Source organism: Glossina fuscipes, unplaced genomic scaffold (assembly GCF_014805625.2).
Source record: "Glossina fuscipes isolate IAEA_lab_2018 unplaced genomic scaffold, Yale_Gfus_2 111, whole genome shotgun sequence".
In the NCBI taxonomy this organism is placed as follows: domain Eukaryota; kingdom Metazoa; phylum Arthropoda; class Insecta; order Diptera; family Glossinidae; genus Glossina; species Glossina fuscipes.
In genome coordinates, this window is record NW_023998454.1 from 2,347,026 (window position 1) to 2,359,532 (window position 12,507).

The window sequence follows — 12,507 nt, forward strand, 5'->3', positions numbered from 1 at the left end:
GTCGAGAATATCAATAATAATTTGCAAACCGTTTCGTATAAAAAGAAATAATTTAGGTAACTGGTTTGTAAAAGTGCATAACGAGAATATTTGCGGAAGTCGTGACATTTGAGTCTAGAGAGTTGAATCCCCATATTCGAACGAACAAAACTAAAAGTATTTTAAACATAAATTCCTATCAATAATTTGTACAAACGATTGCAAATAAAACGCACGTAAACCTACCGCTTGCATTTCTGTGGTACTAATCTCGGAGGAAGTTGAATAAATTCGAGATACTCGTAGAAGATAGTTCATGTTGCAACACTAAAAACTCACAATGCCGTTACTTTGGACTGTCGGGCCCATTGTTTGCCGTAATCACTTCAATTACTTTTGATAACACTCCTTAATGACAGTTTGATTTGGTAGGAACAAACCGAAATACAAAACTTTCAGATGCCCCCTCCAAAACACCCACGTCTTGCGTACTCACCTTTATCGTCGAAGTTAATGGTTTGCTCGCGCCATGCGTCACGTTCGTTCGAGCTTGTCATAATGTAGTGCATGTATTGTTCATCACAATGGCTTAGCACTACTGTCCTTCCAAGTAAGGAAGAAAGGGGCGGAAAAAGCGTTTTTTGGCGCTAAACTACAAAAGCGCATGAAATTCAGATATTATCACGGTATTACAAAAACAAATGTAGCGTCACTTAAACAACAGTAACTTGTACGTTGGTGTTCGAATTGTTATGAAACTTTGACAGATTTCGTGTGACGGTTGGTACTATCATATGATTTAGTCGTCAACGGTGGCGACATTACAAGTCAACCTATGAACTTATTGAGTGATGTGTTGAATTGCCGAATACATGGACACAATGCGCCACACATGTAAACTTAATTGCATTTTGCAATACGCCTCAAAATATGAACATTGGAAAGCTGTAGCGCACATTTCTAGAGCATGACAAAAAAAACAAACATGTAACACATATGACAAATAAACCACATAGTATTAATGAGCGGGAAGTCGAACAGCAGTTGCGGATAAATTTGTAACATTCCCTTTTCTTATTATGTATGAGTGACACATTGATAACGAAAGAAGAAACAGTAATTAAAATTTTTATTAGACTATAGATACACGTGCATGGGTAGAGCGCTGATAGCCTCCTTGACACACAGAAATGAAAACTTAAGAAATAATGACTAGATTCGTGAAGGGAAAATATTTCAATTATTATAAACCATTCTTCGAACAAAAATTATCGCCATATATATATACGGCAGCTAGCTATTTCGACTTCCTCCTAAGAAATTGAGGGATCCAATTTTCAATGTGGGAAATATGGTTGCATTTTTATCTAAAGCACGGAGTAAACAAAAACTTGTATCCTTGATGTGTTCGACCTTATCATAAAAAGGACAATAATTTTCACCAGAAAATATTCGCGAGATTTTGCTCTTTTGGACATTCTAGGAGACTCGTGTTCTTCGACTTCTAAAGATATTTCTAGGTTTTCGTCTAACTTTAGAATCCTGTGCCATCTCTTTAAAACGTCACGAATGACAAATTGCAGTTTTTGTTGTTATTTTAACTTACTTTTTGGCTAAGGCCCAGCCAAAAATTATAAGGACTTGATATTTGAAATCTTCTTAAAGAGCATTTCGGTGCAAATTCGTAATAATAATGATTGTAAATGCTTCAACTAATGCTCATTTTCTTAGCGACGGATGGATTTGAAAATGATTGACGTTCCTTACAAAAGTTGACTTGCACTGTGTTACAATTTTGAAAAATTTGCTGCACATAAATAATGTCTGTGCTTTGCGGTAATTTTCTGTGCTTAAACTTACAAACAAGTTTGATCGAAGCATCGAGAAAGTTTAGTTATTTGTTTCTACTTTATCCTTTAATTTGCGTAAATTACCGCTCTTTTCTACTGTTATACAAAGTGAGATACCTAATCTGGATTAGGCCGTACGCCTTGGATTAGTTAAACTCATGCTGCTTATTATTTTTGGCTATCTAGTAAACTTAAATGTTATGAAATGTTTTGGAACGTATTGATAAAGAACCAGCGAACCTGCATAAAATTAAATTATTTATGAACATACATATGTAGATCAAATAACTTATGATGCTTGATACATTAAGTTGTAAAATGGAATGAATTGTGTACATTTTGCAGAGATTCGTTAATGAATTATTTTAAATTTTAATTTTCATTAAATTTAGCAAGAAAAGCCTTGATGGCTGGGAACTCATACATTTATATCAAAAGTCTATTTAATATAAGGTATGAGCACGAGTAGTAAAAGTGTACCTTTAAAACCAGTATATGTGTATGCGTGTGTTTTTATATATAAATATATATGTAATATGTGAATAATAACAGTATGTCAGTAATGGCTATGGTTGAGATTGGTAAACCAAACTAGTAGTTATGTGCACATCATCGAGGCATGTGTGTGCGACGAAAATGTTTAATGGTTGACTTTAATTGCCAAGCAGCCTAACGACACCAGCAGGAAAACGACATAATCCACATAGTTATATGCATGTACATACATTGGCATTTATATGCGATATCTGTGTATAAATAAACAAATATGTTTGCATGTACATATATACATACATATATAAATAGATAGCATAAAATCCATATACGTGCATTATAAGGAAAGTGTCTTTCTGTGTATGGCACTCTCGCCCTCTTATACCATTATCTCCACAACATACACATTTATCTTCGTGCAGTATCTTTGTAAAGTGGCGAGAAAGGAGCCAAAACGAGCCCGACACTTTACAGACCTTGTACGTTGCCATAAAATATATATATACATATATATATATATATATATATATATAAATAAAAAAAATACAAATATAACAAAAACAGAAGAAGAATTTATTTCAGTCTTAACCACAAACAGCTATAAAGGATTCTAAAAATATATAGATTATCTGCGTGTATATGTGTTTGCCTGTGCAAAAGTATAACGCTCTTTACGTGTATGGAATGTTTTAATGGTGAAACTTTTAACAAGTCTACTTCTAAGTGTACGTGTGTTTTTGTCTATGAGTGTACAATTGTAAAAGTGTGCGCTACCCTGAAATGGCAACGATACATTACTTGTATTAGTATACGGTGCTATAACCATTATGTACGCACTCTTGAATTTGTGCGTTACATCCAAACATACCAGCATTTACCTGCACAAAGTTACATACAACGCACGTGCAACTATCTTATCCTTGAGTATTTTAACTTTGAACGATTAAATATTCTATAGATGCAACGCCTCACGTGTGTAGTTGCATGTATGTGTATATGACTTTAATTAATAGTTTACATTACAATTTAATACCAGCATTTGCCGGCATATATCGGTATGTGCAAAGAATAATTACCGTTATAAGTTTCATTTTTGCAAATAAAAATATTCTCATTTCAAAAATTTCTCTTATCCCTTATTAATCTTATTAAACCCGAAGCCCAAATAGATTTAACCAGATTATTTCTATTATGCCTAATATGAAAAAAATTATGCACATCTTCCGACCGACTATCCATTACCTGCACACATTGGAAAATATCTTACGGATATTGTTCACCGAATGTGTAACGTATTGTAAAACATTCATAAATTATAAGAGCGAGCTCCAGAAGAAATACACAGGTATATCGATGTACAATTATTTGATATGCTCGTGACGTGCGCACATAGATGTGCGAATGTATGTATATATATTCGCTTAATGAGAAATCTAAACTTCTGGGAGCTGCAAACTTGTGGCCAACTCATCTGCTGTGAGTATAAAAAGCGTAAAGATTTGATCGACTGCATTTCTATCTATGTCTATATAGCAGATAGTTGAAACACTTCACAGGTGCATGTGTACCCGTTTGTTAAGCCCTTACCTAGAATGCAGAATGTCTCCAAATCTTCTACTGAATAGCTTTCAGCCCTGAATTAGCCCATGCAATTATTGCTGCAATTTTCAAGAATATGAAATAGCGTGTGGAATGGAGCAGAAGCATCTAAATGATAACTTATGTAATGATTATTGCTCGAAAGGTTGAAAAAAACATTATGCTCTCGTGCTCAGTGCTCTTCACAGAATTCTATAAACTTTGACACTACCATTTTAATAAGTACTAAATATTTGTAGGGTGCGATTGCACGTTGGCCAGAGATGGAAAAAAAGTCAGAAGTTTATATAAGAAACCGGCTAATCCAGTTTTATAACGCAAGTGGGCGTGGATGCTCAAGTGGTTACGGAAGTTAAAACTATTCCTTTGAAAAAAAATGTAATATAAGTTAAGACAAATGGCACATGAAATTCGTATCATTTAATTATCCGATATTAATAACAACGACTTCAATAACAATTTCCCAATAAGGAATTCGACTCAAATTTTCATATATTTATTTAAGGCGGAAGACATCAAAGGTTCACTCCAAGGCACATGTAATACTTTTTCATTTTTTTTTCTTCTTTTTTATAACAAATTGTTTTTGCACAACCATTTTTAGATGTTCTGGTTTTTTAGTTTTGTATATGCATGACCTTGTGTCATTAATTTCAAGTGCGTGTTTCATGTAAAACGAAAAGCACAATCTTTGTCTTCGGATGTGTATATCAGTCTTCCAACTATGTGTGAAATATTAATGAACAGTTGCGATATGTCGCTGTATTTGTAAGAAGCAGCGGCAATTATCCCGCTTAATACTTTTGAGAAAAAAAAAAGTATTCTACTCAAAGTGAACGAGACTATCAATTTATATCGAATCTTTGATACGCTTTTAATGTCACGTAATGCTACACAATTGTTGTTGGTAAAAGTTGATACAAATAAAGAGTGATGAAATCAGGACTGAATAAACGGACTTGTGTCAAATTACCGTGAAAGCATACACAGGTGCACCACCTATAGGAATTGTTGAAACTTATTCCATTGCATGCCTTTGGATGGACGCTAATTTTTGGTTGAATTGTTTCGTAATCAAAAAAAAATTCTCCGTTTGGAGTAAAGCAACCCATATACTGTTTCTAAAATAGACTTACGTGTACAAAAAAGCAATGGCTGTCGTTTGTTCAACAACGTGAAAACAACATCTGATGGAAATGATGAAAATATCATTGCAGTTAACTTCAATGAAGGGCGTTGTGGAACTATTTTTTGGGGTGAATTAGATGGGATGGTGAGGAGGGAGGGCGGAGGGGGTGGAAAGAAACGTTTAATGATGGTAAAATCTTCCGAAATACCGATATTCCACCAAACTTGAAGGTTTGGGATCATTTGAAGTCATTGCTTAACTAAATGACTTTAAAATGTACGTTATTCGTGTTATTTTGTCAAGAGTAGATCTATACGGAAATTCTCGTTCCAGTCTCTTAAATAAAAATTGTATCAAATTAACAGTATGCAACTCTTATTTGATCTCCATACATACGCAACACATATATAATGTAATAAAAACGGGGAAAAAGGTTGAATAAAAAGTCGTATTTCGTCTAGCGTACGTCATCTCACCTCCAAAATCCAAAAAACTTGCTCATTATGAATATAAATCAAAACATATTGTTAGAGGCGTGTTTGCATCGGATAGCATATACGACGTACTTTTTGATTCCAAAAGTTGTAACGCTTATAAAATGTGTTGACCAAACAAATTGATTTGTGATTCAATGTCAAATTTTCGCTTTGACAGCAATTCGTGGAAACATATATCCATTCGTTAGTGGCAGGAAACATTTTACGAGCAAATGAATTTGTCAAAAATTTGCAAAACTGGTATTTCACTCGTTGGGAATTTGTTTCCAAGGCTCTCACTTTAATGCTTAGCAAAAGACACCTGAACAACGTGCCATTAGTACAGTTTAGTTAATTATAGATTAGATACGAACATACACATACACTCCTAAAGGTTTAAAAACAGATTGCGCAATAACTTTTCTGCCAATCTAACATATTTGGTTATTTTCGGCCAAATATTCATTTAAAATTTCTTTGGTCTAGAAAGATGGCCGAATGATCATTAACTGCCATACATTTTTTACTTATAAGCTTATAACGCTGGGGAGTTATACTTATGTATCCATCTATTTCTTTGTTTAATGTGCCTTTATAAGTGTACTGTGGTGTTTCTAAAAGTTCTGGCATTTGAACTGCTAAAACAACACATGTACATTGTGTAACTGCTCGATGCCTCTGCCATATCAGCTCGAATTTAACTTTACTGCAATTCGTTCATCCCTTTTTTTGTTTGTGTGGTTGCTTTTACTGCCTGTGGTAAAACCGAAAAAAAAAATAGTTTTATGGGATTCAATAACGTTTGTCAATATCAGAAGAAAAATTCCATTGCGGCTTCATTTTTGTTTCTTGCATAAAAATGACACAAAAAACTTTTTTATGCCGAAAAAAAAAGAAAATAGTGAAAAATAAAAAATGTTTTATAAGAAATTTTTCCATTGCACATGCATGACACACAGTATGGTAAGGAAAAAAATCGATGTGTCATAACCGGCAACAGTAAGTGAAGCTATTATGCGTATTTGCCTAATAATTGAACTGTGTCACAAAAAGCAGTGCTGTTACATATATCTGTTACATGTATATATATATATATATATATATAGAAAATATAGAGGCTCTAAAAAGCTTGAAAAATATGCAATTTTTATCTTTTTATAAAAGTATACTGTTACGACCTAAAACCATGGGATAGTTCAAAAGCCGTTGAAGACTATATGGAGATAGTAATTAAAACGAGTTTTTTAACTACATTTCTTTCCGACAAGTATATACGTTCGTCGGGTCTTCAGATCAAAGTAGTATTAATGTCGTCGGTATGAACTGCACACCAACGGGATAATTTTGGTGGATACTTCACTTCGGTAAGGCAAATCCGTTTTTTAGCAAAGTTATTAAGCTAAAAGGCAACGTAGGTATTGAGAACAATTTCATAATGAAACTTAACGTCACTTGTGCTCTACTGTAATGATCAAAAACAATGAAATCCTCATATGTTGTTGGCTTGGTTGCAGAACTACCTAACCCCCAAGAATGACAAATAATTAAAAGTTTCGTTCATTACCAATACTCTTTTGTTGCGTTCTTTACTCTCTTTGCGAAAAATACTCATGATCTATTGATGGTTGAAGTTTATGGTGATGTTCAAATTGGGCTTACTTCTGAGAAAGTTAGACAAACATTAATGCCGTTACGGCTTCATTTTCTTAATTAGGATAGTCCTCTGTGGCAACGTTCAATGCTGGAAGCTACAAAAAAAATGTCTACAATAGCCAGACTGTTTTTTCTTGCGTTATATGATGCATTGGGCACTTGTATTGACAGGAAAAGTTGTAGCCTTTTCCGTAAAAATGCCCTGAGAGCGATCATCAATCGACAAAACCTCTCATACTTTCGTTTGCGCTCACGACGACCAGTTCATTGCATTTTTCTGTCTTCCTGAAAGCGAATGTTTATGAGGCAAAAGGCAGTGTCGAAAAATTACAATAGCGATCGTATTTATCCGTAGCGTGTCTAGCGATAGGCTAATCCAAACCAGTTCATAGTTTTCGGACTTTCAAAATCACTTCCAAGTAAATTTCAAAGTGGTCTCGATATTTGGCATCAAATGTTGTATGAAAAGTCTACCAAAAGGAAAGGACCGTAAGCATAGCAAAAGTGCTAAGCGACAAGTACGTAGGCTCCTGTCGCAATATACCAAAGTAAAGCGAAGAAATCTATATATAAAAGGGAACTGTCTAACTCTGAGATAAAGCAATCTTAGGAATTTATCCGCTTATATCCGTGCACACCTATTTTTGTCAATCTGTGTGTATATATATATATTTTGATTATATTCTAGTGATTAAATTCGTTGGAGAACGTGCAAAGTACCATCGGTGTAAGCGGTTTTATTAGGTGCGAAAAATAGAACTAGTCCACAAAGCTTCTGAATAGGATTGTTACTCTAGTAATTGATGTTTCAAATTTGTTACTCCACTTAGTCATAATTAAAAGGATTTTTCGCATCTTAATTGGTCGAAAGAAACTGAAATATTAATTTAAGCTTTTCAAATTGAATCCTCAAACGAAATCCGCTCACACAATCATTTACAGTAATTTTTCGGACATTTTCAATGGACTCTGATTCCTCTGTGGTTTATGAGCTGAAACCTAATGACGCAAGCTTGAAAGAAACGGATGACAATTAGAAGTCCTTGTGAAAACACCCTGTACTGGAAATATATAAAAATTGTAAAAATTTATATAAAGTTTAAGGAAAGAAAAAAAAATTATATGAGTTTTTTACTTTCGGAAAAAAATTTCAAACAATATTTGAAACACTTAAAAGCTTAAGAGAAAATTATCTTTCATCCCGTCCGTCCATAACCGTTATCCTTTTAACTGTGAGCACCAACTTACATAAAATGAATAAAAAGGAAACGACATAAACCCTAACATGAAAGAAAAGAAAGACAAACATAATAGAGAGAAATTTTGTTTAAAAAATCTTTTGTACGTATATGTACATATACACATGCACACATACGAGAAAGTAGGAAAGACATGAAAAAAAAAGACATGTCTCCTGTCTGGCTGTCAGCATTTTAAATAGATATACATGTTCGGAACAGAAAGCCCGTTAGTTGTGCTCTGCCGCCGCATTTTCGCTTCAGTAATGCTAATGTCAATGCACATTTTGCCGTCACTTTTTTTTTTTTTTTTGGGGTCTTCTTTCTCATCACACTGTCCGCTAATGCGAACGCATGCATTTATTCATTTTTCTTTTGATTTCTATTCACATTTTCTATAAAGTCTTGCTTTCGCTCCTTTTCGGATTAACTATTTGAAGCGCGTTGTACGGACTGAGAAGTTAAATACTACGTAATGTTAAATAGTTTATAGATTTTCTTGGTTTCTCATATACATATGCACACATATTCATGAATAAACATTACTTTTCTATTATATTGGGTTAGTAACTTGCATTTCTTTTCCTTTCCGTATTCATTATGATTACGTTCCAAACTTTGCACTCAGTTCACTGTTTGTTAAAAGCAATGAGTGCATGTTTACATGAGTCGTACTATAATAATTATAATAATAAGCGTTTGCTAATAATGGCAGCAAGACTCGTAGACAAAGGAGAAGACGAACGGGTAGGAGGCAATTGAATAGACGTTGTTAGACAAACACTTAGTTAAGAATACAATGAATGTGCAGCACATTTCTAAACTACATGCTGAGAGACAGGTTTATACAAAAGCAACCGACCAGTCAACCCTCCAGCAAATATTTTAATAAAACTTCCGCTTTTTCAAATTCCTTTTCATTGCGAAGCACATAATTATTATTTGCTGCAAGGCTTTGGTTTCTTCATTAATTAACCAAAATTTTAATGGTTTTTATATAGAAGCTTTTTGCTTGAGAAAGTTAAAATTAAGAAGGGCTTTGACCTCAAAAAATTATCACTAAGTTGCTTTGGCATTTCCGAAAAGAACAAAAATTTATCATAGCAAAATTCAAAATGACAAAAAGAAAAAAAAAGATGAGATGAAGAAAAAGAAGTAATAAAAAGATACATAGACAGATATATATATATATATATATATATATATAGAGAGAGAGAGAGAGGAATAAAATTTTGTTAATTTTAACTAAGCAAAACCTTAATCAACAACTATCAAGAGAAACCTCTAATTAAAAACTATAAAGCTAATGAATTCACTTTTCTGCTTACACAAAACGGAAAGCTCAAAGATCAAAAAAATTCCGAAATAGTATTCGAATTAAACTCCACGTAGACTAGCAACAAACGGATGCAGGCATTGGATGATATGCAATTTAATTAATAAATGTCCCTAACCGCTTCTCTAGGCACTTCATCTTGGTTAAGCTTAGCCAGTGTAAATATAATTATGAGCTGTTTAATCCGTTCAGAGTAGTTTGCAAGAACCTAAATGACGTCTATCACTTATTACACTCGTTATCGGACTCCATTAAAGTCCATTAAAGCAACATTACTTAATACGTGAGATTTACCTATGTCTTACTGAAACTAGTTTTTATCCTTAAAACTCGTTACGATTGGAATATGAATTGTTGTTGAGTATTATCGGTTGCCAGGCTTATGCATGTTTGCGATGGCTTTAGGGGTCATTTGCAATTTGGTCCTGTACCGGTTGTAAGTGTAGCTCTATGCTGGTTGTGTACATGCTTTTTTTTCCGTCTTATTTGTTTTATTGTACCTATACTAAGTTTTATTAATAATTTAATATAAGTTTTGCTTTAAGTGCCAATTGAACTCGACTGTTATTTGTTTAGTCGAGTTTCATGCATAAGTAGAATTAAAATAAATAAATAAATTCCTCCCACTTTTCGACCATACCATACACACACCTTAGAAATTATTTTCAAACAAGTGCGATGAATCCCAGGCCGATATATTGGAACTGCAAAGTATATGGATTCACTAGTTCAGCGATGATCACCATTTGCACACTTAATTTTTAGCTTGCCATAGATAGAACTAATATTCAGTTTCATAGACTGTAAAATGCTTCCTCTATTTATTGTGGGCGCTTCAAGAGGTGTGTAATGAAACTTTTTTGCTAAAATTGTAGGTGGTTCTTATAAACATTTCGGTAGCTTTTAGATCAACATCTGCTATTAATTAGTTCTTGAAGGTATGGAAATTTAAACCTAGCCTGCGCCTTTGAAAAGGATCATACTATGTTTCCAGTTTTAGGTTTTGTCATCAATAAACAAAAGCCAAATAGAAACAGTAACGAATGGATTAAGAGATTTAACCGAACTCATTAAACATATATTTACATATGTTAAAGAATCACGTAGAGATGTTTCTGTTTATTAAAAAGGGGAAGACATATCCAATTTATTGTCATCATTCGGTGGAGAGTAAACCAATTTTCTTCACTTCAATAAATAACTTAACTATTTGGGAGAAACAATGCATGTTATATTTGGTCATAATTACAATTTTATATTTTTAAAATACAATGCATTTCACCCATACCGAAGAAACATTGCTCATCACACATTTTAAATCGCAATATACTTCGAATATTTTATAATCGATTCAAATAGATGAGGTATGTAACGATGCTTTTAACAAACACAGCCGTGGAGTATCTCAGGAAACTACAGAAAAAATATTGATTAGGGTGGCATTGCCAAAGACCCTCGCCTTTTTCTTTGACTTTAATTCTCTTCTCACCGAAAGGACTTTTCCATTTCCTTTTCTAACACTAATCTTTTCTAAGTTTACTTGTCTTATTCTTTTTTTCTTATAAAGGTTTTTGCCACTTCCCAATATGTTTGATATTCGAATTTTTTTTAAAAATCGCCGAACGGCAATCATAATTTTTCATAATTCTTCTATTATAGTCAATATTTTCTTTATTGACTTTTAACGTTAGTTATATTCTTTCGTTGAAATTACTTTTAAACACGGTTCGCACTGTATATACTCTGGCCAAAGTATTGTTCAGCATTTGGTCGACAGTACAGCGATCTCTGTAATTTCGCAGTGTTCAACATAATTTCTATATCAAGGCTATTCGTCTTTTTTCAGGATTTATGTCTTTATTTTTAATTTCGAAGTTTTAGCGTTTATTTATTCTCAACGATTCGTTAGTACGTTTCCCGCGTGGACCCAATATTTCAGTGCTGTCTCTTTGAACCGTCTCCACACTCACCCATTTCTTAAGTATCAATCTTTTCAAGATCTCTGGAAGCAAACATTAATATTGGTTTACAGAGCAGAGTAACGGTCGAACTAGTTATGGTTTTTACATACTATAGGGCTTATTAAAATATAAATAAGTATTTAATATAAAATTTGTACAACATTTTTGAAGAATTTAATGAAAATTTTTACTTACAATCGTTGCGCAAGACGGTGCATTGCCTACGTATGGCAGCCTTGCGCCAAAATATCGTCGGCTTTGCCGCTTGCCAACCCAACGACCAAGCAAGTCGCCACCCCAACTGGTGCGCTGCTGCCTACCTCTTATGCATGAAGTAGGTGAGCGTTTACTGTGAGGCGGTATCGTATAGAATTCAGTTGCCTTCCAATAATGAATGAGTTAAACCGTTAATCACAACAAATCAAGACAATACGTCCAGCAGTAAAGACATTTAGTATGCCAGCGAAAGAAAAGAAAAACGAAGAAAAGAACTCTTGCAACGTGCGGCGTTTTTCCTTATAGTAGTGTTATAAACGAAATTATGCAAATATTATTGCATTATGAACACAGAACACACATTTTAAGATTATTTCGTACTGAATAGTTTTTGTTTTGCTAAGTTTTCAAATGTTCTGCTTCGTCTTTCTCTTAAATTAAAAATATGCCTTTTTTTTTTTTTTTTTGGTCTGTTGATTCTTGGTATGGTGTTTATGTATATATGTTTATGTGAATGTTCTTGTATAATAACAGGCTTTGATGAGAAAATATACAACAACAACAACAACAGGTTTTAC

At 33.5% G+C, this 12,507-nt stretch overlaps 1 protein-coding gene across 2 annotated transcripts in view; it reads right to left on the minus strand.

Annotated features, from left to right (window-relative positions):
• Positions 1 to 12,094, minus strand: part of LOC119638995 (acetylcholine receptor subunit alpha-like 1) — a 186,702-nt gene extending 174,608 nt beyond the window's left edge. The window contains exon 1 of one of the 2 annotated variants that reach the window (XM_038036171.1): positions 11,909 to 12,094. The gene's annotated coding sequence lies outside the window, so the exon portion shown is untranslated. The remainder of the gene's footprint in view (positions 1 to 11,908) is intronic. The other variant, XM_038036169.1, reaches the window with a different exon arrangement.
• Positions 12,095 to 12,507: the final 413 nt, after the last annotated feature.